This window comes from Panulirus ornatus, chromosome 43, assembly GCF_036320965.1.
Source record: "Panulirus ornatus isolate Po-2019 chromosome 43, ASM3632096v1, whole genome shotgun sequence".
Classification (NCBI taxonomy): Eukaryota; Metazoa; Arthropoda; class Malacostraca; order Decapoda; family Palinuridae; genus Panulirus; species Panulirus ornatus.
The window spans coordinates 12,923,740-12,951,421 of record NC_092266.1 but is presented as its reverse complement, the minus strand read 5'-3'; the positions used below and the strand labels follow the sequence as shown (position 1 = coordinate 12,951,421).

The following is a 27,682-nucleotide window of genomic DNA, read 5'->3' as shown; positions in this document are numbered from 1 at the left end:
TCTCTACTTATTTGCACACACACCTTATTCTTTTGATAAAGACACCTCAATGCTTCTAATAACTTTCCTCCTTCACCATACAATCATAGCACCTTTTGCCATCATTAGCAAACACAAAAATTACAATGAGATCTGCTATTCCCCTGACCTTGAGGTTGGCGACATGGCACTTTGTCTGTTGTATTATGCCTATAAAAACTTTCATTCAAATCTCTCAACTGATTCTAAAGTTTTTTTTTTTCTTTTTGCTTTGTCACTGTCTCCCGCGTTTGCGAGGTAGTGCAAGGAAACAGACGAAAGAAATGGCCCAACCCACCCCCATACACATGTATATACATACGTCCACACACGCAAATATACATACCTACACAGCTTTCCATGGTTTACCCCAGACGCTTCACATGCCCTGATTCAATCCACTGACAGCATGTCAACCCCGGTATACCACATCGATCCAATTCACTCTATTCCTTGCCCTCATTTCACCCTCCTGCATGTTCAGGCCCCGATCACTCAAAATCTTTTTCACTCCATCTTTCCACCTCCAATTTGGTCTCCCACTTCTCCTCGTTCCCTCCACCTCCGACACATATATCCTCTTGGTCAGTCTTTCCTCACTCATTCTCTCCATGTGCCCAAACCATTTCAAAACACCCTCTTCTGCTCTCTCAACCCCGCTCTTTTTATTTCCACACATCTCTCTTACCCTTACGTTACTTACTCGATCAAACCACCTCACACCACACATTGTCCTCAAACATCTCATTTCCAGCACATCCATCCTCCTGCGCACAACTCTATCCATAGCCCACGCCTCGCAACAATACAACATTGTTCGAACCACTATTCCTTCAAACATACCCATTTTTGCTTTCCGAGATAATGTTCTCGACTTCCACACATTCTTCAAGGATCCCAGGATTTTCGCCCCCTCCCCCACCCTATGATCCACTTCCGCTTCCATGGTTTCATCCGCTGCCAAATCCACTCCCAGATATCTAAAACACTTTACTTCCTCCAGTTTTGCTCCATTCAAACTTACCTCCCAATTGACTTGACCCTCAACCCTACTGTACCTAATAACCTTGCTCTTATTCACATTTACTCTTAACTTTCTTTTTTCACACACTTTACCAAACTCAGTCACCAGCTTCTGCAGTTTCTCACATGAATCAGCCACCAGCACTGTATCATCAGCGAACAACAACTGACTCACTTCCCAAGCTCTCTCATCCCCAACAGACTTCATACTTGCCCCTCTTTCCAAAACTCTTGCATTCACCTCCCTAACAACCCCATCCATAAACAAATTAAACAACCATGGAGACATCACACACCCCTGCCGCAAACCTACATTCACTGAGAACCAATCACTTTCCTCTCTTCCTACACGTACACATGCCTTACATCCTCGATAAAAACTTTTCACTGCCTCTAACAACTTGCCTCCCACACCATATATTCTTAATACCTTCCACAGAGCATCTCTATCAACTCTATCATATGCCTTCTCCAGATCCATAAATGTTAAATACAAATCCATTTGCTTTTCTAAGTATTTCTCACATACATTCTTCAAAGCAAACACCTGATCCACACATCCTCTACCACTTCTGAAACCACACTGCTCTTCCCCAATCTGATGCTCTGTACATGCCTTCACCCTCTCAATCAATACCCTCCCATATAATTTACCAGGAATACTCAACAAACTTATACCTCTGTAATTTGAGCACTCACTCTTATCCCCTTTACCTTTGTACAATGGCACTATGCATGCATTCCACCAATCCTCAGGCACCTCACCATGAGTCATACATACATTAAATAACCTTATCAACCAGTCAATAATACAGTCACCCCCTTTTTTAATAAATTCCACTGCAATACCATCCAAACCTGCTGCCTTGCCAGCTTTCATCTTCCGCAAAGCTTTTACTACCTCTTCTCTGTTTATCAAATCATTTTCCCTAACCCTCTCACTTTGCACACCACCTCGACCAAAACACCCTATATCTGCCACTCTATCATCAAACACATTCAACAAACCTTCCAAATACTCACTCCATCTCCTTCTCACATCACCACTACTTGTTACCGCCTCCCCATTTGCGCCCTTCACTGAAGTTCCCATTTGCTCCCTTGTCTTACGCACTTTATTTACCTCTAAAGTTGTGGAACAAAGACCCATTGTGAACACTACGTCCCCCAATGACTTCAACCTTGAAGGTATGGCCCAGGGTATGGGTCACGACACAGTTTGTTGGTGGATAACATTGAACATATTATGATCCCATTCCCTCCACTGGATCAAAAGTTATGAAGCACAAATAAAGATACAACAGATCACAGCTATGACCTTGTTAATCATCAACCCAAGTCCCAAATAGTTCACATATAGAAAAGTAGAGTCTGGCAGACAGATAGACACAGGTTCAGACTGAAGACAAGGTTAATGCAGCCTGCAGACAGAAATTTACAAAGTTGTTATTATTACTATTATCATTTTTCTTTGTCGCTGTCTCCCGTGTCAGCGAGGTAGTGCAAGGAAACAGATGAAAGAATGGCCCAACCCACCCACATACACATGTATATAAATACACGTCCACACACACATATATACATACCTATACATCTCAATGTATACATATATATACACACATATATATGTACACATGTACATAATTCATACTGTCTGCCTTTATTCATTCCCATTGCTACCTCGCCACACATGGACTAACAACCCCCTTCCCCTTCATGTGTGCGAGGTAGTGCTAGGAAAAGACAACAAAGGCCCCATTCGCTCACACTTAGTCTCTAGCTGCCACGTAATAATGCACCGAAACCACAGATCCCTTTCCACATCCAGACCCCACAGAACTTTCCATGGTTTACCCCAGATGCTTCACATGCCCTGGTTCAATCCATTGACAGCACGTCGACCCCGGTATACCACATCGTTCCAATTCACTCTATTCCTTGCACGCCTTTCACCCTCCTGCATGTTCAGGCCCCGATCACACAAAATCTTTTTCACTCCATCTTTCCACCTCCATTTGGGTCTCCCACTTCTCCTCGTTCCCTCCACCTCTGACACATATATCCTCTTGGTCAGTCTTTCCTCACTCATTCTCTCCATGTGACCAAACCATTTCAAAAAACCCTCTTCTGCTCTCTCAACCACACTCTTTTTATTACCACACATCTTTCTTACCCTATAATTACTTACTCGATCAAACCACCTCACACCACATATTGTCCTCAAACATCTCATTTCCAGCACATCCACCCTCCTGCGCACAACTCTATCCATAGCCCACACCTCGCAACCATACAACATTGTTTGAACCACTATTCCTTCAAACATACCCATTTTTGCTTTCCGAGATAATGTTCTCGACTTCCACACATTCTTCAATGCTCCCAGAATTTTCGCCCCCTCCCCCACCCTATGATTCACTTCCACTTCCATTGTTCCATCCGCTGCCAAATCCACTCCCAGATATCTAAAACACTTCACTTCCTCCAGTTTTTCTCCATTCAAACTTACCTCCCAATTGACTTGACCCTCAACCCTACTGTATCTAATAACCTTGCTCTTATTCACATTTACTCTCAACTTTCTTCTTTCACACACTTTACCAAACTCAGTCACAAAGTTGTATGATAGATAATGTTCAAGAGATGGGGCCCATGAATGTAAAACACCTTCCCTGTACAGTACAAATAGGCAATTACACATTGATTACTCTAAGAATAAGCATCTCAAATTTGGTCACCACACTTAAAGGAAAATACTGCCTTCCAGATGGTACTTGGAATAAGAGAACGGAGTTACAAGCAGCAATTCTTTTATATTCCTTCTTTCATACTTATTCACTTTACCCACATGAGTGAGGTTAGCGTCTAGAGAAGATGACTGAGCCATTTCGGAAAAAGAGATCAACATTTGGCTCTTTCCTCTGTTCCTTCTATTGGAAGGTAATACAGGAGGAGCAGATATCTAGCCCCCTTGCTCCTGCTCCCCTTAGCTGCCACCTAGAACAAACAGGGGATACAATGGCAATATTCCTTCTCCCTATCCTCAGGGATAACAGAGAGAAGTAAAAGACTAGAAACTTGTAAATAATGAAACAATAAGATTAAGGTAGATCTGATTAATAACTTTGATTTTCTAAACAAATCTGACATACAGACAGCAATCAGGAGTGACAGAAAGATTTAGGGCAAAAAAATTATGCAACAAAGAACTTCTATAACATAAACATGTTGGGCATAGCCATAACCTCCACTCTCTCACACAAATGCCAAACAATCAACATCAAGTCTGCTTTCCAAAAGCTCTGAACATTGTATATGTACTGTAATCATTCTTATTGTGAGCAGCTACTTCATACATATAGAGGTTACATTTGCCTAAATACGGAATAGTACTCATATATCTTGGATGGTTATTGTTCCATGTCTTTATGAACAAGAATGTAATCAAAAGCCTACATACCATGAATTCTCCTGGCATCCCATCCTTCTAACCTTCCCTTTCTGTACACCAAAAGAGGTACTCTCTAGTCTATAGGTTTTTTGGTCACTGTTGTCATAAGCTGTCTACATCTATACCCCCAACCTGCAGGGTTTGGCCTTGAGGCACATGGTTGGCTGCTGCTTCCCACAGTTTCTGAGTGAAGACTGGCCACCTGAGGACCAGCAGTCACGGTACCTCCTTCTTCCCCGTTATTATATTGGCCACAGTCCCAACAAGCTGTGTGCAAATGTCTGCACCCTCAAGGTCCAGACCCATGGTCGACTTATACAAGCAAACCCATGATCAATTTTTCTTCTTTTATGTTTCTCTTTCACCTGATATGGCCTTGAGTGAAGCATATTTTGCCCATGCTATTTCAGTCACTTAAAAAGTTGTGGATGAATGCAATAAGCTATGTGATGAAAGTAAGAATGTAGACAGTAGAGAGATTCTAAAAGACGTGTGAAAATAAAGTTCTTTCAAAACACAAGGAACCATACATCTAGAACTCCTCTATTTAATACAAATACATGATACAAAAATGTTTTTACAAAAATTAGTTGGTTAATGAGTAGTACTGCACTATCTCAAAATAATATGGAAATCTTAAAACTCGGAAATTCAAACATTTGACATGCATAGTCCTATAAACAAAATTAATACATTTTCACTTATGCTCTCCCATGGAGGAAAACTTATTATGCCACAAACTAATGCTTATAAATCTGTAGGAAACATTCTTACATATCACCCTTCGTAAGTAAAGTCAACAGAGTCCTATGATTATATTCATAAATCTATTGGTAACAACACAGTAAACTGAACTAAACTAAATAATTCGTGAGAAAGATTATCATCCACATACTTAATGAAATATAAATTATTGAAAAATCAATGCACAGAAAGCAATAAGCTATATAAAGCCGAAAAAAAAAGATTTTGTTAATGTAGCATTTATAGTTATTTGCTGCGTGCCAATAACATCCGAAGCTGGAGTCCCACTGCATGCATGACGAAAACACGTCAGCAATGTGGCACTTACGCAAAGCAGCATCAGGTAACAACTTTGAACAACTCTGTGGGGTAGGACGATTTTTAACAGGGCTGACAGGTGAAATCAATGGATGACACGAAGCTGCAAAAGAGGTGAGGTAGCCTAAAGCAGCTCAGTGACGTGTACCTTTGACATGCATATCTTGAGAACTCATTCTAATCAGGTCAGCCTCACACTCATCTGCATCTTTGCAAGCATAACCTGCAAAAGAGATTAAAGTTCTAAGAATAAATAAACAATAAAAATATTAATATAAAATAAATTCTAAACACAATAAATCCCTGTTTTCTTAAATACTTGGGGAATAAGACATTACAGACAAATTTTCTGGTTATTCAAGGTTTTCTTAATACACATAATTCAAGAATTGTAATATCTTAAAATATATTTCATCAGTAAATATTTTACACAGGAAATATTAATATAAGTAAGCAAATGATGAAGTCCTTAAAAAAAGCTGCCTTGGACTCTCACTTTGCCAGCCTCTTGCACAACTCCATCTTCTTTTCGAAGCTTACAAGGTTCCTCCTGCACTTCATGCAAGACACAGATGGCCCCGAGGAGCTAACTTCAAAACCTGACCTGCTTGCCCTACACCGCAATACTGGTATACATATACAGACATATACATATATACACATGCACATATTCACACTTGCTTGCCTTCATACATTTCTGGGGCTACCCCATCCTATTTTTGCTCTCCAAGAAAACGTTCTCACATTCCACACATTCTTCTTCATTGGATGGTATTGCAGTGGAATTTATTAAAATAGGGGGTGACTGTATTACTGACTGGTTGGTAAGGTTATTTAATGTATGTATGACTCATGGTGAGGTGCCTGAGGATTGGCAGAATGCATGCACAGTGCCATTGTACAAAGGCAAAGGGGATAAGAGTGAGTGCTCAAATTACAGAGGTATAAGTTTGTTGAGTATTCCTGGTAAATTATATGGGAGGGTATTGATTGAGAGGGTGAAGGCATGTACAGAGCATCAGATTGGGGAAGAGCAGTGTGGTTTCAGAAGTGGTAGAGGATGTGTCGATCAGGTGTTTGCTTTGAAGAATGTACGTGAGAAATACTTAGAAAAGCAAATGGATTTGTATGTAGCATTTATGGATCTGGAGAAGGCATATGATAGAGTTGATAGAGATGCTCTGTGGAAGGTATTAAGAATATATGGTGTGGGAGGCAAGTTGTTAGAAGCAGTGAAAAGTTTTTATCGAGGATGTAAGGCATGTGTACGTGTAGGAAGAGAGGAAAGTGATTGGTTCTCAGTGAATGTAGGTTTGCGGCAGGGGTGTGTGATGTCTCCATGGTTGTTTAATTTGTTTATGGATGGGGTTGTTAGGGAGGTGAATGCAAGAGTTTTGGAAAGAGGGGCAAGTATGAAGTCTGTTGGGGATGAGAGAGCTTGGGAAGTGAGTCAGTTGTTGTTTGCTGATGATACAGTGCTGGTGGCTGATTCATGTGAGAAACTGCAGAAGCTGGTGACTGAGTTTGGTAAAGTGTGTGAAAAAAGAAAGTTAAGAGTAAATGTGAATAAGAGCAAGGTTATTAGATACAGTAGGGTTGAGGGTCAAGTCAATTGGGAGGTAAGTTTGAATGGAGAAAAACTGGAGGAAGTAAAGTGTTTTAGATATCTGGGAGTGGATCTGGCAGCGGATGGAACCATGGAAGCGGAAGTGGATCATAGGGTGGGGGAGGGGGCGAAAATTCTGGGAGCCTTGAAGAATGTGTGGAAGTCGAGAACATTATCTCGGAAAGCAAAAATGGGTATATTTGAAGGAATAGTGGTTCGAACAATGTTGTATGGTTGCGAGGCGTGGGCAATGGATAGAGTTGTGCGCAGGAGGATGGATGTGCTGGAAATGAGATGTTTGAGGACGATGTGTGGTGTGAGGTGGTTTGATCGAGTAAGTAACTTAAGGGTAAGAGAGATGTGTGGAAATAAATAGAGCGTGGTTGAGAGAGCAGAAAAGGGTGTTTTGAAATGGTTTGGGCACATGGAGAATGAGTGAGGAAAGATTGACCAAGAGGATATATGTGTCGGAGGTGGAGGGAATGAGGAGAAGTGGGAGACCAAATTGGAGGTGGAAAGATGGAGTGAAAAAGATTTTGTGTGATCGGGGCCTGAACATGCAGGAGGGTGAAAGGAGGGCAAGGAATAGAGTGAACTGGATCGATGTGGTATACCGGGGTTGACGTGCTGTCAGTGGGTTGAATCAGTGCCTGTGAAGCGTCTGGGGTAAACCATGGAAAGCTGTGTAGGTATGTATATTTGCGTGTGTGGATGTATGTATATACATGTGTATGGGGGTGGGTCGGGCCATTTCTTTCGTCTGTTTCCTTCCGCTACCTTGCAAACGCGGGAGACAGCGACAAAGCAAAAAAAAAAAAAAAGAAATATATATATATATATATATATATATATATATATATATATATATATATATATATATATATATATATTTTTATACTATTCACTATTTCCCGCGATAGCGAGGTAGCGTTAAGAACAGAGGACTGGGCCTTTGAGGGAATATCCTCACCTGGCCCTCTTCTCTGTTCCTTCTTTTGGAAAATTAAAAAAGAAAATAAAAAAACGAGAGGGGAAGATTTCCAGCCCCCCGCTCCCTTCCCTTTTAGTCGCCTTCTACGACACACAGGGAATACGTGGGAAGTATTCTTTCTCCCCTATCCCCTATCATAGAAGGCGACTAAAAGGGGATGGAGCGGGGGGGCTGGAAATCCTCCCCTCTCATTCTTTTTCTAATTTTCCAAAAGAAGGAACACAGAAGGGGGCCAGGTGAGGACATTCCCTCAAAGGCCCAGTCCTCCGTTATTAACGCTACCCGGCTAACGTGGGAAATGGCAAATAGTATGAAAGAAAAAAGAAAGATATATATATATATATACATATATATATATATATATATATATATATATATATATATATATATATATATATATTTTCTTTTCATACTACTCGCCACCTCCCACATCAGCAAGGCAGCGCTAAGAACAGAGGACCGGGCCTCAAGGGGAACATCCTCACCCGGCCCCCCTCCCCGCTCCTTCCCTTAGAAAACCAAAAAAAAACATATATATATATATATATATATATATATATATATATATATATATATATATATATATATATATATATATATTTTCTTATTATTATATTGCTTTGTCGCTGTCTCCCGCGTTTGCGAGGTAGCGCAAGGAATCAGACAAAAGAAATGGCCCAACCCACCCCCATACACAATGTATATACATACAAGTCCACACACGCAAATATACATACCTATACATCTCAATGTACACATATATATACACACACAGACACGTACATATATACCCATGCACACAATTCACACTGTCTGCCTTTATTCATTCCCATCGCCACCTCGCCACACATGGAATACCATCCCCCTTCCCCCTCATGTGTGCAAGGCAGCACTAGGAAAAGACAACAAAGGCCACATTCGTTCACACTCAGTCTCTAGCTGTCATGCAATAATGCCCGAAACCACAGCTCCCTTTCCACATCCAGGCCCCACACAACTTTCATGGTTTACCCCAGACGCTTCACATGCCCTGATTCAATCCACTGACAGCACGTCAACCCCGGTATACCACATCGATCCAATTCACTCTATTCCTTGCCCTCCTTTCACCCTCCTGCATGTTCAGGCCCCGATCACTCAAAATCTTTTTCACTCCATCTTTCCACCTCCAATTTGGTCTCCCACTTCTCCTCGTTCCCTCCACCTCCGACACATATATCCTCTTGGTCAATCTTTCCTCACTCATTCTCTCCATGTGCCCAAACCATTTCAAAACACCCTCTTCTGCTCTCTCAACCACACTCTTTTTATTTCCACACATCTCTCTTACCCTTACATTACTTACTCGATCAAACCACCTCACACCACACATTGTCCTCAAACATCTCATTTCCAGCACATCCACCCTCCTGTGCACAACTCTAGCCATAGCCCACACCTCGCAACCATACAACATTGTTCGAACCACTATTCCTTCAAATATACCCATTTTTGCTTTCCGAGATAATGTTCTCGACTTCCACACATTCTTCAAGGCTCCCAGGATTTTCACCCCCTCCCCAACCCTATGATTCACTTCCGCTTCCATGGTTCCATCCGCTGCCAGATCCACTCCCAGATATCTAAAACACTTTACTTCCTCCAGTTTTTCTCCATTCAAACTTACCTCCTAATTGACTTGACCCTCAACCCTACTGTACCTAATAACCTTGCACTTATTCACATTTACTCTTAACTTTCTTTTTTCACACACTTTACCAAACTCAGTCACCAGCTTCTGCAGTTTCTCACATGAATCAGCCACCAGCGCTGTATCATCAGCGAACAACAACTGACTCACTTTCCAAGCTCTCTCATTCACAACAGACTTCATACTATATATATGTATATAAGTAGGAGAGATGGCCAGAGATGGCCCTCTTTCCAAAACTCTTGCATTCACCTCCCTAACAACCCCATATATATCCCTGGGGATAGGGGAGAAAGAATACTTCCCACGTATTCCCTGCGTGTCCTAGAAGGTGACTAAAAGGGGAGGGAGCGGGGGGCTGGAAATCCTCCCCTCTTTTTTTTTTTTTTTAATTTTCCAGAAGAAGGAACAGAAAAGGGGGCCAGGTGAGGATGTTCCCTCAGAGGCCCAGTCCTCTGTTCTTAACACTACCTTGCTGATGCGGGAAATGGCGAATAGTTTGAAAAAAAAAAAAAAAAAAAAAAATATATATATATATATATATATATATATATATATATATATATATATATATATATATATATATATATATGTATGAGTGTGTATATCTATATATGTGTATATGAGTGGATGGTCTTTCTTCGTCCGTTTCCTGGCGCTATCTCACTAACATGGGAAACGCCAATCAAATATACTAATGCGAAGACACGATACAAAGCAGAAAAAAAAAATAATCTAATCTATCTGTATGTAGGGAATTCCATCAGTAACTAAATCACACTTGTATAGCTACACCCCATCAGGTTTTCCCTACTGTACAGCATGGCACAGAGTCCCATCAGATGCTAAATCTGAGACAATGCATACCTACATGTTCTAAATGCATTTGCTATTTACAAAAGTCAACTACAGAATATCATCTTAAAATCTTTAAGATTCATGCACTAATGAAATAATGTTTCAATACTGTGAATAAATACATATTTATTTTTATTTTATTTTGCTCTGTCGCTGTCTCCCGCGTTAGCGAGGTAGTGCAAGGAAACAGACGAAAGAATGGCCCAACCCACCCACATACACATGTATATACATACACGTCCACACACGCAAATATACATATCTATACATCTCAATGTACACATATATATACACACATGGACATATACATATATACACATGTACATAATTCATAGTCTGCCTTTATTTGTTCCCATCTCCACCCCGCCACACATGGAATAACAACCCCCTCCCCCCTCATGTGTGCGAGGTAGCGCTAAGAAAGACACCAAAGGCCCCATTCGTTCACACTCAGTCTCTAGCTGCCATGTAATAATGCACCGAAACCACAGCTCCCTTTCCACATCCAGGCCCCACAAAACTTTCCATGGTTTACCCCAGACGCTTCACATGCCCTGGTTCAATCCATTGACAGCACGTCAACCCCGGTATACCACATCGTTCCAATTCACTTTATTCCTTGCATGCCTTTCACCCTCCTGCATGTTCAGGCCCCGATCACTCAAAATCTTTTTCACTCCATCTTTCCACCTCCAATTTGGTCTCCCACTTCTCCTCGTTCCCTCCACCTCTGACACATATATCCTCTTGGTCAATCTTTCCCCACTCATTCTCTCCATGTGACCAAACCATTTCAAAACACCCTCTTCTGCTCTCTCAACCACACTCTCTTTTATTTCCACACATCTCTCTCACCCTTACATTACTTACTCGATCAAACCACCTCCTACCACATATTGTCCTCAAACATCTCATTTCCAGCACATCCATCCTCCTGCGCACAACTCTATCCATAGCCCACGCCTCGCAACCATACAACATTGCTGGAACCACTATTCCTTCAAACATACCCATTTTTGCTTTCCGAGATAATGTTCTCGACTTCCAAACATTCTTCAAGGCTCCCAGAATTTTCGCCCCCTCCCCCACCCTATGATTCACTTCCGCTTCCATGGTTCCATCCGCTGCCAGATCCACTCCCAGATATCTAAAACACTTTACCTCCTCCAGTTTTTCTCCATTCAAACTTACCTCCCAATTGGCTTGACCCTCAACTCTACTGTACCTAATAACCTTGCTCTTATTCACATTTACTCTTAACTTTCTTTTTTCACACACTTTACCAAACTCAGTCACCAGCTTCTGCAGTTTCTCACATGAATCAGCCACCAGCACTGTATCATCAGCGAACAACAACTGACTCACTTCCCAAGCTCTCTCATCCACAACAGACTGCAAACTTGCCCCTCTTTCCAAAACTCTTGCATTCACCTCCCTAACAACCCCATCCATAAACAAATCAAACAACCATAGAGACATCACACACCCCTGCCGCAAACCTACATTCACTGAGAACCAATCACTTTCCTCTCTTCCTACACGTACACATGCCTTACATCCTAAATAAAAACTTTTCACTGCTTCTAACAACTTGCCTCCCACACCATATATTCTTAAAACCTTCCACAGAGCATTTCTATCAACTCTATCATATGCCTTCTCCAGATCCATAAATGCTACATACAAATCCATTTGTTTTTCTAAGTATTTCTCACATACATTCTTCAAAGCAAACACCTGATTCACACATCCTCTACCACTTCTGAAACCATACTGCTCTTCCCCAATCTGATGCTCTGTACACGCCTTCACCCTCTCAATCAATACCCTCCCATATTATTTACCAGGAATACTCAACAAACTTATACCTCTGTAATTTGAGCACTCACTCTTATCCCCTTTGCCTTTGTACAATGGCACTATGCAAGCATTCTGCCAATCCTCAGGCACCTCACCATGAATCATACATACATTAAATAACCTTACCAACCAGTCAACAATACAGTCACCCCCTATTTTAATAAATTCCACTGCAATACCATCCAAACCTGCTGCTTTGCCGGCTTTCATCTTCCGTAAAGCTTTTACTACCTCTTCTCTATTTACCAAATCATTTTCCCTAACCCTCTCACTTTGCACACCACCTCGACCAAAACACCCTATATCTGCCTTTCTATCATCAAACACATTCAACAAACCTTCAAAATACTCCATCTCCTTCTCACATCACCACTACTTGTTATCACCTCCCCATTAGCCCCCTTCACTGAAGTTCCCATTTGCTCCCTTGTCTTACGCACTTTATTTACCTCCTTCCAAAACATCTTTTTATTCTCCCTGAAATTTAATGATACTCTCTCATCCCAACTCTCATTTGCCCTCTTTTTCACCTCTTGCACCTTTCTCTTGACCTCCTGCCTCTTTCTTTTATACCTCTCCCACTCATATGCATTTCTTCCCTGCAAAAATTATTCAAATGCCTCCCTCTTCTCTTTCACTAATAATCTTACTTCTTCATTCCACCACTCACTACCTTTTCTAATCAACCCACCTCCCACGCTTCTTATGCCACAAGCATCTTTTGCGCAAGCCATCACTGCTTCCATAAATACATCCCATTCCTCCCCCACTCCCCTTACCTCCTTTGTTCTCACCTTTTTCCATTCTGTACTCAGTCTCTCCTGGTACTTCCTCACACAAGTCTCCTTCCCAAGCTCACTTACTCTCACCACTCACTTCACCCTAACATTCTCTCTTCTTTTCTGAAAACCCCCACAAATCTTCACCTTTGCCTCCACAAGATAATGATCAGACATCCCTCCAGTTGCACCTCTCAGCACATTAACATCCAAAAGTCTCTCTTTCGTGCGTCTATCAATTAACACATAATCCAATAACGCTCTCTGGCCATCTCTCCTACTTACATACGTATACTTATGTATATCTCGCTTTTTAAACCAGGTATTCCCAATCACCAGTCCTTTTTCAGCACATAAATCTACAAGCTCTTCACCATTTCCATTTACAACACTGAACACTCCATGTATACCAATTATTCCCTCAACTGCCACATTACTCACCTTTGCATTCAAATCACCCATCACTATAACCCGGTCTTGTGCATCAAAACCACTAACACACTCATTCAGCTGCTCCCAAAACACTTGCCTCTCATCATCTTTCTTCTCATGCCCAGGTGCATATGCACCAATAATCACCCATCTCTCTCCATCCACTTTCAGCTTTACCCATATCAATATAGAATTTACTTTCTTACACTCTATCACATACCCCCACAACTCTTGATTCAGGAGTAGTGCTACTCCTTCCGTTGCTCTTGTCCTCTCACTAACCCCTGACTTTACTCCCAAGACATTCCCAAACCACTCTTCCCCTTTACCCTTTAAACTGTACTGAGGTAAATTATGACTGAACCATAAGAAGTTGCCTGTGAAGGGTGTGGAAAGGAAGTTGCAGCATGGTGGAATGAAGATCTAACAGAGCTGATGTAGGGTAGAGGGAAAGTATGCATGAATCTGAATATGCCATAAAAACACTTAAGTGGAGGGTAAGGAGTATAAAATATAGAGCCCTGAAATAAAAACCCAAAAGAATTATATATATCAAATAAAGGAAAGCACATGAGAATCTCATAATTAAAAAAATAATGACACACTTTTCTAGATGATAGTGATTAAGAGCATAAATGATGAATGATTAAGTGAAACTATATTTACAAGTCTGACAGAAAGCTCAAAACAAGGGCTGAAGGCTGTAAGCAACAAAGGAAATAGTCTAAATAGCTGATGGAAGGTGATGAAAAAGGAACAGAGGACAGGGACGAGAAAATAGGAACACTGAGGAGCAAAACATGAAAAAGGAGATATAAGATCAAAGTGAAAACGATGGGATTAATGATAAAGTGATAAAAAACAATGGTGAACACTGTAGGTGAAACAGCAATGAAGTGCATGGAGCCTGATGACACGACAATGGTAGTAGTTGTTCTACTAGTGTAAATGAAAAAGAAGTAAAATCAGACGTAAGAATAAAAAAAGGGTATGTCTCCTTAGTATAGTTACCTAGGTGTATTGTACGACAGCAATTGATCATGCTCACAGGATTAGTGGAACTGTTGCTGGCGAAGAAGATGGATTTAAGAAGGGAAGAGGGTGTTTAAATCAGAAATCTAACTAAAACAAGTCTCTAAGATGATATATTACCATGAGGCATTAGCTAAGTACAGCACATCTTGCTTGATTAATAATTCTATTTCTCTCCTCTAAAGTTTCTCCATGACTATGAAATACATATTTCCTAGGTTTATACAGGTCAGGATTCTGCCCACACTCTAATTTCAGTGTAGAGACACAAGTATTTGCCCACCATTTGCGAATGGCCTAAAGGTAAAAGATATCCTTCATCACTTGTTTGTTTAACAAGTTTCCATTTGGCCAATCAAGCAACCACCATTGGGCTGGTATCATTAACATGCCCCCTACCAGCTACATGGAGCTCAAGTTTTCCCTAGGACTGTGCATGGATTCGGATGTGCTTCATGGCTTCTTTGTGTGTGTCAACCAGCTTTCATGGGTTGTATATGGTTATATCTATGCTACATTTGGGGAAATGCCAGGTCCTTTTTTTAGCCCTACAGACAGCCATTTCCTGTGGAGGTTTTACCTGGCTAATCCTTATGTTCCAAAGCCCTGAGGACAGCAAAAGTCATATATTATCCTTAGCTCTTTCAAGGCTATATCTAATGTTTATGACAATGCTCAATTTGTCTTAGACCTTCACCACAGCGGTTTTATACAAAAGGAAGGAGGGAGTTCCCCCCTCTTAGGTTGAGCATCTACCCAGACCCTTGTCAGTAATATCGCTTAAGTTACCTCTAACACTCTGCCCCATCAAACATCTCCCCCACTGTAAAGCATGTGACTAACTAAAGCTCTTTAGGGAATCCTAGTTCATACCTTAAAACAATCAGTTCCTTGCATCAAACTTTGGTAATCTTTAACCCAACTGCAGTGCACATCACATGCTGTGGCTTTTCTCTTCTCTTGAGACTATTTAGAAGATTATCAAGAGCGGAAGTGAATCATAGGGTGGGGGAGGGGGCGAAAATCCTGGGAGCCTTGAAGAATGTGTGGAAGTCGAGAGCATTATCTCGGAAAGCAAAAATGGGTATGTTTGAAGGAATAGTTGTTCCAACAATGTTGTATGGTTGCGAGGTGTGGGCTATGGATAGAGTTGTGCACAGGAAGGTGGATGTGCTGGAAATGAGATGTTTGACGACAATATGTGGTGTGAGGTGGTTTGATCGAGTAAGTAATTATAGGGTAAGAGAGATGTGTGGAAATAAAAAGAGCGTGGTTGAGAGAGCAGAAGAGGGTGTTTTGAAATGGTTTGGGCACATGGAGAGAATGAGTGAGGAAAGATTGACCAAGAGGATATATGTGTTGGAGGTGGAGGGAACGAGGAGAAGTGGGAGACCAAATTGGAGGTGGAAAGATGGAGTGAAAAAGATTTTGAGTGATCGGGGCCTAAACATGCAGGAGGGTGAAAGGCGGGCAAGGAATAGAGTGAATTGGATCGATGTGGTATACCGGGGTCGACGTGCTGTCAATGGATGGAATCAGGGCATGTAAAGCATCTGGGGTAAACCATGGAAAGTGGAGCTGTGGTTTCGGGCATTATTGCATGACAGCTGGAGACTGAGTGTGAGCGAATGGGGCCTTTGTTGTCTTCTCCTGGCGCTGCTTCGCGCACATGAAGGGGGAGGGGGATGTTATTCCGTGTGTGGCGGGGTGGCGATGGGGGTGAGTAGGGGCAGACAGTGTGAATTGTGTGCATGTGTGTATATGTGTGTGTCTATGTGTGTACGTTGGGATGTGTGGGTGTGTGGACGTGTGTAAGTGTGTGCATGTGTGTGGAGGTGGGTTGGGCCATTTCTTTCGTCTGTTTCCTTGCGCTACCTCACAGGCGCAATAGACAGCGACAAAGCAAAATAAATAAATTAATAAATACATATATATATATATATATATATATATATATATATATATATATATATATATATATATATATATATATTTATTTATATTTTTATCTTTTATTTCGCTTTGTCACTGTCTCCCGCATTTGAGAGGTAGCGCAAGGAAACAGATGAAAGAAATGGCTAAACCCACCCCCATACACATGTATATACACACACATCCACACATGCAAATATACATACCTATACATCTCAATGTACACATATATATACACACACAAACACATACATATATACCCATGCACACAATTCACACTGTCTGCCTTTATTCATTCCCATCGCCACCCCACCACACATGGAATACCATCCCCCTCCCCCCTCATGTGTGCGGGGTAGCGCTAGGAAAAGACAACAAAGGCCTCACAGCTCCCTTTCCACATCCAGGCCCCACACAACTTTCCATGGTTTACCCCAGATACTTCACATGCCCTGATTCAATCCACTGACAGCTCGTCAACCCTGGTATACCACATCGATCCAATTCACTCTATTCCTTGCCCGTCTTTCACCCTCCTGCATGTTCAGGCCCCAATCACTCAAAATCTTTTTCACTCCATCTTTCCACCTCCAATTTGGTCTCCCACTTCTCCTCGTTCCCTCCACCTCCGACACATATATCCTCTTGGTCAATCTTTCCTCACTCATTCTCTCCATGTGCCCAAACCATTTCAAAACACCCTCTTCTGCTCTCTCAACCACGCTCTTTTTATTTCCACACATCTCTCTTACCCTTACATTACTTACTCGATCAAACCACCTCACACCACACATTATCCTCAAACATCTCATTTCCAGCACATCCACCCTCCTGCCCACAACTCTATCCATAGCCCACGCCTCGCAACCATACAACATTGTTCGAACCACTATTCCTTCAAACATACCCATTTTTGCTTTCCGAGATAATGTTCTCGACTTCCACACATTCTTCAAGGATCCCAGGATTTTTGCCCCCTCCCCCACCCTATGATTCACTTCCGCTTCCATAGTTGCATCCGCTGCCAGATCCACTCCCAGATAACTAAAACACTTCACTTCCTCCAGTTTTTCTCCATTCAAACTTACCTCCCAATTGACTTGACCCTCAACCCTACTGTACCTAATAACCTTGCTCATATTCACATTTAATCTTAACTTTCTTCTTTCACACACTTTACCAAACTCATTCACCAGCTTCTGCAGTTTCTCACATGAATCAGCCACCAGCGCTGTATCATCAGCGAACAACAACTGACTCACTTCCCAAGCTCTCTCATCCACAACAGACTTCATTCTTGCCCCTCTTTCCAAAACTCTTGCATTCACCTCCCTAACAACCCCATCCATAAACAAATTAAACAACCATGGAGACATCACACACCCCTGCCGCAAACCTACATTCACTGAGAACCAATCACTTTCCTCTCTTCCTACACGTACACATGCCTTACATCCTACATAAAAACTTTTCACTGCTTCTAACAACTTGCCTCCCACACCATATATTCTTAAAACCTTCCACAGAGCATTTCTATCAACTCTATCATATGCCTTCTCCAGATCCATAAATGCTACATACAAATCCATTTGTTTTTCTAAGTATTTCTCACATACATTCTTCAAAGCAAACACCTGATTCACACATCCTCTACCACTTCTGAAACCATACTGCTCTTCCCCAATCTGATGCTCTGTACACGCCTTCACCCTCTCAATCAATACCCTCCCATATTATTTACCAGGAATACTCAACAAACTTATACCTCTGTAATTTGAGCACTCACTCTTATCCCCTTTGCCTTTGTACAATGGCACTATGCAAGCATTCTGCCAATCCTCAGGCACCTCACCATGAATCATACATACATTAAATAACCTTACCAACCAGTCAACAATACAGTCACCCCCTATTTTAATAAATTCCACTGCAATACCATCCAAACCTGCTGCTTTGCCGGCTTTCATCTTCCGTAAAGCTTTTACTACCTCTTCTCTATTTACCAAATCATTTTCCCTAACCCTCTCACTTTGCACACCACCTCGACCAAAACACCCTATATCTGCCTTTCTATCATCAAACACATTCAACAAACCTTCAAAATACTCCATCTCCTTCTCACATCACCACTACTTGTTATCACCTCCCCATTAGCCCCCTTCACTGAAGTTCCCATTTGCTCCCTTGTCTTACGCACATTATTTACCTCCTTCCAAAACATCTTTTTATTCTCCCTGAAATTTAATGATACTCTCTCATCCCAACTCTCATTTGCCCTCTTTTTCACCTCTTGCACCTTTCTCTTGACCTCCTGCCTCTTTCTTTTATACCTCTCCCACTCATATGCATTTCTTCCCTGCAAAAATTATTCAAATGCCTCTCTCTTCTCTTTCACTAATAATCTTACTTCTTCATTCCACCACTCACTACCTTTTCTAATCAACCCACCTCCCACGCTTCTTATGCCACAAGCATCTTTTGCGCAAGCCATCACTGCTTCCATAAATACATCCCATTCCTCCCCCACTCCCCTTACCTCCTTTGTTCTCACCTTTTTCCATTCTGTACTCAGTCTCTCCTGGTACTTCCTCACACAAGTCTCCTTCCCAAGCTCACTTACTCTCACCACTCACTTCACCCTAACATTCTCTCTTCTTTTCTGAAAACCCCCACAAATCTTCACCTTTGCCTCCACAAGATAATGATCAGACATCCCTCCAGTTGCACCTCTCAGCACATTAACATCCAAAAGTCTCTCTTTCGTGCGTCTATCAATTAACACATAATCCAATAACGCTCTCTGGCCATCTCTCCTACTTACATACGTATACTTATGTATATCTCGCTTTTTAAACCAGGTATTCCCAATCACCAGTCCTTTTTCAGCACATAAATCTACAAGCTCTTCACCATTTCCATTTACAACACTGAACACTCCATGTATACCAATTATTCCCTCAACTGCCACATTACTCACCTTTGCATTCAAATCACCCATCACTATAACCCGGTCTTGTGCATCAAAACCACTAACACACTCATTCAGCTGCTCCCAAAACACTTGCCTCTCATCATCTTTCTTCTCATGCCCAGGTGCATATGCACCAATAATCACCCATCTCTCTCCATCCACTTTCAGCTTTACCCATATCAATATAGAATTTACTTTCTTACACTCTATCACATACCCCCACAACTCTTGATTCAGGAGTAGTGCTACTCCTTCCGTTGCTCTTGTCCTCTCACTAACCCCTGACTTTACTCCCAAGACATTCCCAAACCACTCTTCCCCTTTACCCTTTAAACTGTACTGAGGTAAATTATGACTGAACCATAAGAAGTTGCCTGTGAAGGGTGTGGAAAGGAAGTTGCAGCATGGTGGAATGAAGATCTAACAGAGCTGATGTAGGGTAGAGGGAAAGTATGCATGAATCTGAATATGCCATAAAAACACTTAAGTGGAGGGTAAGGAGTATAAAATATAGAGCCCTGAAATAAAAACCCAAAAGAATTATATATATCAAATAAAGGAAAGCACATGAGAATCTCATAATTAAAAAAATAATGACACACTTTTCTAGATGATAGTGCTTAAGAGCATAAATGATGAATGATTAAGTGAAACTATATTTACAAGTCTGACAGAAAGCTCAAAACAAGGGCTGAAGGCTGTAAGCAACAAAGGAAATAGTCTAAATAGCTGATGGAAGGTGATGAAAAAGGAACAGAGGACAGGGACGAGAAAATAGGAACACTGAGGAGCAAAACATGAAAACGGAGATATAAGATCAAAGTGAAAACGATGGGATTAATGATAAAGTGATAAAAAACAATGGTGAACACTGTAGGTGAAACAGCAATGAAGTGCATGGAGCCTGATGACACGACAATGGTAGTAGTTGTTCTACTAGTGTAAATGAAAAAGAAGTAAAATCAGACGTAAGAATAAAAAAAGGGTATGTCTCCTTAGTATAGTTACCTAGGTGTATTGTACGACAGCAATTGATCATGCTCACAGGATTAGTGGAACTGTTGCTGGCAAAGAAGATGGATTTAAGAAGGGAAAAGGGTGTTTAAATCAGAAATCTAACTAAAACAAGTCTCTAAGATGATATATTACCATGAGGCATTAGCTAAGTACAGCACATCTTGCTTGATTAATAATTCTATTTCTCTCCTCTAAAGTTTCTCCATGACTATGAAATACATATTTCCTAGGTTTATACAGGTCAGGATTCTGCCCACACTCTAATTTCAGTGTAGAGACACAAGTATTTGCCCACCATTTGCGAATGGCCTAAAGGTAAAAGATATCCTTCATCACTTGTTTGTTTAACAAGTTTCCATTTGGCCAATCAAGCAACCACCATTGGGCTGGTATCATTAACATGCCCCCTACCAGCTACATGGAGCTCAAGTTTTCCCTAGGACTGTGCATGGATTTGGATGTGCTTCATGGCTTCTTTGTGTGTGTCAACCAGCTTTCATGGGTTGTATATGGTTATATCTATGCTACATTTGGGGAAATGCCAGGTCCTTTTTTTAGCCCTACAGACAGCCATTTCCTGTGGAGGTTTTACCTGGCTAATCCTTATGTTCCAAAGCCCTGAGGACAGCAAAAGTCATATATTATCCTTAGCTCTTTCAAGGCTATATCTAATGTTTATGACAATGCTCAATTTGTCTTAGACCTTCACCACAGCGGTTTTATACAAAAGGAAGGAGGGAGTTCCCCCCTCTTAGGTTGAGCATCTACCCAGACCCTTGTCAGTAATATCGCTTAAGTTACCTCTAACACTCTGCCCCATCAAACATCTCCCCCACTGTAAAGCATGTGACTAACTAAAGCTCTTTAGGGAATCCTAGTTCATACCTTAAAACAATCAGTTCCTTGCATCAAACTTTGGTAATCTTTAACCCAACTGCAGTGCACATCACATGCTGTGGCTTTTCTCTTCTCTTGAGACTATTTAGAAGATTATCAAGAGCGGAAGTGAATCATAGGGTGGGGGAGGGGGCGAAAATCCTGGGAGCCTTGAAGAATGTGTGGAAGTCGAGAGCATTATCTCGGAAAGCAAAAATGGGTATGTTTGAAGGAATAGTTGTTCCAACAATGTTGTATGGTTGCGAGGTGTGGGCTATGGATAGAGTTGTGCACAGGAAGGTGGATGTGCTGGAAATGAGATGTTTGACGACAATATGTGGTGTGAGGTGGTTTGATCGAGTAAGTAATTATAGGGTAAGAGAGATGTGTGGAAATAAAAAGAGCGTGGTTGAGAGAGCAGAAGAGGGTGTTTTGAAATGGTTTGGGCACATGGAGAGAATGAGTGAGGAAAGATTGACCAAGAGGATATATGTGTTGGAGGTGGAGGGAACGAGGAGAAGTGGGAGACCAAATTGGAGGTGGAAAGATGGAGTGAAAAAGATTTTGAGTGATCGGGGCCTAAACATGCAGGAGGGTGAAAGGCGGGCAAGGAATAGAGTGAATTGGATCGATGTGGTATACCGGGGTCGACGTGCTGTCAATGGATGGAATCAGGGCATGTGAAGCATCTGGGGTAAACCATGGAAAGTGGAGCTGTGGTTTCGGGCATTATTGCATGACAGCTGGAGACTGAGTGTGAGCGAATGGGGCCTTTGTTGTCTTCTCCTGGCGCTGCTTCGCGCACATGAAGGGGGAGGGGGATGTTATTCCGTGTGTGGCGGGGTGGCGATGGGGGTGAGTAGGGGCAGACAGTGTGAATTGTGTGCATGTGTGTATATGTGTGTGTCTATGTGTGTACGTTGGGATGTGTGGGTGTGTGGACGTGTGTAAGTGTGTGCATGTGTGTGGAGGTGGGTTGGGCCATTTCTTTCGTCTGTTTCCTTGCGCTACCTCACAGGCGCAGGAGACAGCGACAAAGCAAAATAAATAAATTAATAAATACATATATATATATATATATATATATATATATATATATATATATATATATATATATATATATATATTTATTTATATTTTTATCTTTTATTTCGCTTTGTCACTGTCTCCCGCATTTGAGAGGTAGCGCAAGGAAACAGATGAAAGAAATGGCTAAACCCACCCCCATACACATGTATATACACACACATCCACACATGCAAATATACATACCTATACATCTCAATGTACACATATATATACACACACAAACACATGCATATATACCCATGCACACAATTCACACTGTCTGCCTTTATTCATTCCCATCGCCACCCCACCACACATGGAATACCATCCCCCTCCCCCCTCATGTGTGCGGGGTAGCGCTAGGAAAAGACAACAAAGGCCTCACAGCTCCCTTTCCACATCCAGGCCCCACACAACTTTCCATGGTTTACCCCAGATACTTCACATGCCCTGATTCAATCCACTGACAGCTCGTCAACCCTGGTATACCACATCGATCCAATTCACTCTATTCCTTGCCCGTCTTTCACCCTCCTGCATGTTCAGGCCCCAATCACTCAAAATCTTTTTCACTCCATCTTTCCACCTCCAATTTGGTCTCCCACTTCTCCTCGTTCCCTCCACCTCCGACACATATATCCTCTTGGTCAATCTTTCCTCACTCATTCTCTCCATGTGCCCAAACCATTTCAAAACACCCTCTTCTGCTCTCTCAACCACGCTCTTTTTATTTCCACACATCTCTCTTACCCTTACATTACTTACTCGATCAAACCACCTCACACCACACATTATCCTCAAACATCTCATTTCCAGCACATCCACCCTCCTGCCCACAACTCTATCCATAGCCCACGCCTCGCAACCATACAACATTGTTCGAACAACTATTCCTTCAAACATACCCATTTTTGCTTTCCGAGATAATGTTCTCGACTTCCACACATTCTTCAAGGATCCCAGGATTTTCGCCCCCTCCCCCACCCTATGATTCACTTCCGCTTCCATAGTTGCATCCGCTGCCAGATCCACTCCCAGATAACTAAAACACTTCACTTCCTCCAGTTTTTCTCCATTCAAACTTACCTCCCAATTGACTTGACCCTCAACCCTACTGTACCTAATAACCTTGCTCATATTCACATTTAATCTTAACTTTCTTCTTTCACACACTTTACCAAACTCATTCACCAGCTTCTGCAGTTTCTCACATGAATCAGCCACCAGCGCTGTATCATCAGCGAACAACAACTGACTCACTTCCCAAGCTCTCTCATCCACAACAGACTTCATTCTTGCCCCTCTTTCCAAAACTCTTGCATTCACCTCCCTAACAACCCCATCCATAAACAAATTAAACAACCATGGAGACATCACACACCCCTGCCGCAAACCTACATTCACTAAACATATTTTTTTTTTTTTCTTTTTTTATACTTTGTCGCTGTCTCCCGCGTTTGCGAGGTAGCGCAAGGAAACAGACGAAAGAAATGGCCCAACCCCCCCCATACACATGTACATACACACGTCCACACACGGAAATATACATACCTACACAGCTTTCCATGGTTTACCCCGGACGCTTCACATGCCTTGATTCAATCCACTAAACATATATATATATATATATATATATATATATATATATATATATATATATACAGGTGTTTGGGAGACTGATCTAGTGAGAGCACTATGACAAATAATTATCTTTTTTCTTTGACTATGAATCTTTTCTTTTTCTACATCAAACACTATTCAACCAGCTAATCTGAAAACAACTTAGGAAATATGGATAGCATAAACAATGTCATTTTCATGCATTTTAACTTTACTTCAGGGCCTTATCATAATGCAGAGCTAAGTGAAACATAACTATCTATATATGAGGCATTGGCAGAAGGTAGGGTATGAACCAAGAGCAGCCAGGCAAGGCAGAGGCCTTTATCATGTATCTCTTGTCATTTCATTATCTTTAAATGATATTCTTTTAATTCAGTGATGAAATATTTCACTGAAGAATACCCATTTTTCAGTACAACCACAAAGTATGGCAGTGCATCACTGGGATGAAGACTGCAAAGCCACATCCTAAAAATACAAACAGAAAAGCAATAAATTAATAATATAATCAGATATTTCATATGTCAGCTGGGTCTCCTTATATTACAGGTATATCTCCCCAACCCACATTAATCCTCATGGATTTTAGAGATTTTCAGACTTTAGGAATAACCTCTCATCAGTTAGGAATAACCTCTCCTCAGTAATCATATTACTCACACAGATGGGCAGAGATGCACACTGGACAAAATCAATGGACTGGGTAGGGAGCACTACATTGATTTTGGTTTAATTAGCATTCGCTAGGCTAATACGTCAATTCTGGTTTAGCTGATATGCTAGTTTGGTTTAATTAAGATATGCAAGGATAATTTTGGTTTATAATCTACCTTTAGTTAATTACTTCTGATTTAGTTACTTTTGGTTTAGTGAACAGGTTAGTTATCATTCAATTATATATGATAGGCTAAGTTGGGTTAAGCCAATTTTGGTTTGACAGGCTACTTTGGTTTAGTTAACATATGCAAGCCTAATTTTGGTTTAGTTAACATATGCTAGCCTAATTTTGGTTTAGTCAAACAGTAAGTTTTGGTTTTGTTATCAACGGCTATGTTAATTTTGGTTAAATTAATGAGTACCATATTTCATTAATTTGCCTTAAGTTTATGCCACAATTTCTCTCATTTTCAAAACCCTGCCTATTATGTGGATACTTAACCTTCTATTACTTAAAGCAGCAGAAACGGGACTCAAAGTAAAACCAGCTCCCTTATGAGTAGTCGCCACAGAGAACAGCCATCCTACAAGGCAATGAGTAAAAAGAACAATAACGGCTAATGATCACCCTAACCTAACTTAAAGATGAATGTGAAATTGTGGATAAGTCTGAAGGTTAGGTTAGGGGTAATGGCCTAGATTTCTCCCTGTACACGTTGATCTGTGAGGCAACTGTCCTCTGGGGTGCCAGTAACACCAGCAGATGTTGGAGCAATAATCCATGAACTCCCATAGTCCAAATCAATTGTACTAATTTTAAGTACTCCAATCATATGCATTTCATCCAAAGTCTAACATTATTTCTGTGATGTCCCTTAATTGGAACTCTTTCAAAAGTAGCGGTCTTAATTGCAATAACTTTTCTGCATGGAATGAATTAATTATCAAGTAGATAGTAAGCATGTCCCATAAGTGAGACCAGACCAAAATTGACGTTGAGCACGGAAAACAAATAAGCAAAGCAGTAATTAAACATAGCAGCTGATGTGGTCTGCTTCTCCGTCCTTGTCTATCACAAAACACAGATTTTCCGTATTTTCTTGGTACCCGAGTGGCCCTCTATCACCTCTCAACGCCGACGACGCCAACCATCAACACTAAATATTCCTATTAGCTCCCTCACCAACTAAGAACTTCTCAACACCTTTCAACTTATGTAAATAACACTATAAATACCTAAGGGTGATAGCAACACTCTGCAAACACAATCAAGTCGAGCTGCTGGAAGTCAGTAACCCTGGAAGTGTGTCTGGGTCTCTACCTCCGTAAGGGTCAGATGTTTACAAATAGAGATCTTGACAACGAAGTTCAAGGGGGGGGGGGGGGTGCCAAACCCGACGACGCCGGCGGCTTGGCCAAGTTGTCGTACGATATGATGGTCTAAAACAATAGACTCTATGCCGACAAATCTTTTATGTAATTGATTACACTAGATAGACAGCTTTAGATTTTGTTTGATACGTAGGAAGTTAAGCATGAATCTTTTAGTCTTTTTTGTATCAACTTAAAATCTGATTGGAAAATACATGGTGGGAATCATGAAAAGTAAATATGGTTGCCTAAATTTAGGAAAGAGCAAGAGGAGCATTTATTTCCCCATAAGATTTCAAAAAATATTCCACATATGGCATATCTACGGTAGTATTTACTTGAATGGAATAAATTTGGGGGGGAACGGCAAAGATATACAGAAATTACTGATATACACGTATCAGATATCTAATCAAATGTATATAGAAATTTAGTTTTGAATGTCTACAAAAAAATCCATTTAGCTTTAGATTATTGCAAGTAACAGTAATATTCATTCCATATGCTTAACATGTAGAGGGATACTTTAGACATATAATTCTTTTACATACTTTTTGTCTGCAATTATCTTTTTTTTTGTGCATGCGCTTAGGCACATATTTTCTTAGTATGTTGACGTACCATATGAAAGGTGGATCCCTCATTATATATATATATATATATATATATATATATATATATATATATATATATATATATATATATATATATGTTTACCTTTTCCTTTCAAAATATTTCTTTGAGAGTTCATGGAACTATAATTCATATATGCACATCTATTTACTGAGCTAAACCTTCAATAAGCATACCAGAGAGACTGTATTATGACTTTAATCTTGACAATAAATCTCATGAATTTCATGTATGTCTGACAAGTGGGGGCATAAGAGCATGAAGAAGCGAGAGGCAAATAAAAAGATAATCCTAGCAGTACTGCAGGAAAATCCTTGTATGCATGCAATATTTTCTAAGGTGAAGTCTCTTCGTCAGCACTGAAATTACCAGTAAAGTTATTATTGGCACCTATGTTTGGCATTTGGTTTAGGGGAGAGCCTCGCCAGAGTTTCGAATCGTATGACAATCAGAACAAAACTAAAGTTCTCTTCTGTATACTTTTCAAATACTACTTCTCGATTGGAAGAAGCTATGTAAAAAGTAAAAAGGTATATGTTAAGCAATATTAGATATAAGAACAATTATCTTCCTAAATTTTGTTTGATGACCAGTTCCTCAAGTCTATTAGCACAGCCAACCTTTAACCGAAGGCATTGTGGGTTTTAAGCATTATAAGCCAAACTCAGTTTTCAACCCTTTTATTGCTACCTATCCAAAAACTGTTGGATGCAGATCATTGGTATGTCTATG

The 27,682-nt window shown here is 40.9% G+C and overlaps 1 protein-coding gene across 5 annotated transcripts in view; it reads right to left on the bottom strand.

Annotated features, from left to right (window-relative positions):
• G9a (histone-lysine N-methyltransferase G9a) overlaps window positions 1-26,331 on the bottom strand; it is a 188,644-nt gene extending 162,313 nt beyond the window's left edge. For 2 of the 5 annotated variants that reach the window (XM_071686979.1, XM_071686983.1), the window contains exons 1-2: window positions 26,183-26,331; window positions 5,565-5,777 (exon numbers count right to left, since the gene is read on the bottom strand). The gene's annotated coding sequence lies outside the window, so the exon portion shown is untranslated. The remainder of the gene's footprint in view (window positions 1-5,564; window positions 5,778-26,182) is intronic. The other 3 variants (XM_071686981.1, XM_071686982.1, XM_071686980.1) reach the window with 2 other exon arrangements.
• Window positions 26,332-27,682: the final 1,351 nt, after the last annotated feature.